The sequence below is a fragment of the Oncorhynchus mykiss genome, chromosome 5, assembly GCF_057628025.1.
Source record: "Oncorhynchus mykiss isolate SJ-2025 chromosome 5, ASM5762802v1, whole genome shotgun sequence".
NCBI lineage: Eukaryota > Metazoa > Chordata > Actinopteri > Salmoniformes > Salmonidae > Oncorhynchus > Oncorhynchus mykiss.
This window is the reverse complement of record NC_143026.1, coordinates 80819482-80822466: the sequence shown is the minus strand read 5'-3', so window position 1 is coordinate 80822466 and position 2985 is coordinate 80819482. Positions and strand designations below refer to the sequence as shown.

General features: G+C 44.3%; 1 non-coding gene across 1 annotated transcript; it reads left to right on the top strand.

Moving 5' to 3' along the window:
• The first annotated feature begins 2473 nt into the window (after window positions 1-2473).
• LOC118964780 (small nucleolar RNA ACA64) lies at window positions 2474-2600 on the top strand. Its single transcript, XR_005051973.1, has one exon. It is a non-coding gene; the product is annotated as a small nucleolar RNA ACA64 (small nucleolar RNA).
• The last annotated feature ends 385 nt before the right edge of the window (window positions 2601-2985 follow it).

The following is a 2985-nucleotide window of genomic DNA, read 5'->3' as shown; positions in this document are numbered from 1 at the left end:
TTGTACACGGAGGATATTTTTGCAGAATTCTGAGTGCAGAGTCTCAATTTGGTGTTTGTCCCATTTTGTGAAGTCTTGGTTGGTGAGCGGACCCCAGACCTCACAACCATAAAGGGCAATGGGCTCTATGACTGATTCAAGTATTTTTAGCCAAATCCTAATTGGTATGTTGAAATTTATGTTTATTTTGATGGCATAGAATGCCCTTCTTGCCTTGTCTCTCAGATCGTTCACAGCTTTGTGGAAGTTACCTGTGGCGGTGATGTTTAGGCCAAGGTATGTATAGTTTTTTGTGTGCTCTAGGGCAACAGTGTCTAGATGGAATTTGTATTTGTGGTTCTCTCTCTCTCTCTCTCTCTCTCTCTCTCCCTCTCCCTCTCCCCCTCCCTCTCCCTCCCTCCCTCCCTCCCTCCCTCCCTCCCTCCCTCCCTCCCTCCCTCCCTCCCTCCCTCCCTCCCTCTATCTCATTTTCTCACTTTGTCTTGGTCTCTCTTTCTCCCTCTCTCCTCCTTCTTTCTCCCTCCCTCTTTCGCTCTCTCCTTCATACTCTCTGTCCCCCTCTCCACCTCACCATCTCTCTATCTTTTTCTACCTCTGTTTCCTTTTCCCCCTCTCTCTCTCTCTCTTTCTCTCTCTCCATCTCTCTCTCCCTCATTCTCTGTCCTGTCAATGTTGGTTCTGCTCAAACTGTCTTTGTTTGTGTCCCTGGTTCCTCTAGAGGGGTGCAGCTGCACAGTGATAGAAAGGGGGAAGGGGTGTGGGAAACATAATTTATATATTTTTGTTTAACTATTTAAAACCTGTTCTCTGTATTGTAGAATTGGTGTTGAGCTTCACTTATACTAGTTTTTGGGGCTCTGGTCTTACATGGTTGCAGTAATATTATGTGGATGTTGTGTAACTATTTCAGGGTTGAAGTTGGTTTGGAGCTGGTTTGAACTTCTCTGTGGTTACAGTGTAACCAGGAACATTGTGTTAGTAGAGGCCTTATCAGCATGTCCCATGACCCTCCCTCCCTCATCTTTGTTTCTTCTACAAACACTAACGCCATACGCTGGTGTCTGTCTGCTACCTTCAACTGATATAAGCAAACAGTATTTTCTTGTGGTGGCAGCATTATGTTATGAGTATACTTGTCACTGGCAAGGACTTGAGAGTTTGTCAGGATCAAAATAAATATAAATGTAGCAAAGCACAGGTTCAAATGTTACAGGAAACCCTGCCTCCTGCTTCTGAAAATCTAACACTGGAACAGAGTTGGACAATTACACAAATTGCCAAAGTCACACCAGAATGGCTGTCCAAGAGGTGTTGAGTGTTCCGGAATGATCCAGTCTCAGTCCTGACCTAAATTTGCTTCAAGATCAGAGACAAGGTTGCAACTCTATATTAGGAAGGTGTTCCTAATGTTTAGTATATTCATTGTATGTTGCCCTAAGAGCTGTGCAACGTTGGTAGAATCTTATTCAAAAGGATTCACAGCTGTAATGGCTGACAAAAGTGCTTCCACCATGTCCTAACTCTGGGGTGGGAAGACATACGCAATCAAGACATCTTTGTTTTTTACTTGTAATTAAGAACATTTTCACTTAGAAAATGTACAGTAGCTTTTGTAGATCAGTAGGAAAAACATCTCATTTAATTAATGTTTTGATTTCATTTTAAGGCAGCAAAATGTGAAAACTGTACAAAGGGTGTGTTGTCCTGAGAAGACTTCTCCAAGTCTGGCCTCTGACCGCAGAGAGAACTTTCACCTCGTTCAGAACTACTTCAAGCTACATGTGTTTGTGTTTATATCCTCGATAAGACTGAATTAATAAATGTAATGTAATATAATATCAAATATGGTATAAGATCACTGACACGTACCCCATGCCTTCCTGAACTAACCTTTGACCCTTACCCACGGGTGTGTCTGCGTCGTCTCGGGGCCCAGGTGTGTGGGCTGTTTGTGGAGGTGGAGGGCGTTCAGTTTGGCCGTTGTCTAGATGCTCTGCTGCCCCTTATCGAGAAACATTTACTCTTTTATAAATCAAACTTTTAAGTTATCAAAATATTTAGTATGCTTTAGTATGCTTCCAAAATCATTATCAATGCATGATGTAGGTATTTATCTTTTCATTACAATCTTATATAACCTGTGCTAACAGCTGCTCTATATCTGTCTCTGTGTCAGTGAGGAGGAGCAGGATGATAAGGTAGCAGACAAACAGCTGTTCAGCTTCCTGACCCTGGTCTTCAAACTCACCAAGGACTGTAGCCTCCTGGAGCTCAGCAAGCCTCAGGACACTCTCGCTAACCTCCTGGTTAAGACACTACAACAGTACCTAGAACCTGGTCCCAGATCTGTTTGTGCTGTCTTGCCATCTGTTTGTGCTGTCTTGTAGTTGCGACCATAGGAATTGGCACGACAGCACTAACAGCTCAGGGACCCATCTTTACTACCTCTGGATATCATATCTGTGACGTGGGCCCAGTCTGAAAATCACCTCAGATATCTCAGTTGTCTGGAGAGAGACAACTGGGCCTACAGTACTGTGGTACGTTACGTTTATTGCCTGCTCTGTACAGCAGTGTGATTAAACTCATGTCCCACAATTGTTCACCTCTTAGCACGTTTCTCACCTCTTGTTCTTTGGGTCGATAATGATGGCTATGTAGAACTACAGATCTACATCAATTCAGCGATCACTTAATTGATTTCTCAAATAAATAGTTTACTCTCTGTACTGCTTGCGTACCCCTTGGTGAAATGGTGTAATATTTCCCTCCACCAGTTCATGTTGAGACCAACTTGTGCTTCCCCCACTGTTGGGTGTGGCTCACCGCCTCTCAGCTGTTTGGTCAGCTGTTTGCTGCCTACCGGCCGGACCAGCTATCAGCCCACTGGAGGGAGGACACCACAGATGAGGGCAGTGCCAACAACACCACAGAGGAGGGCAGTGCCAACAACACCACAGAGGAGGGCAGTGCCAACAACACCAC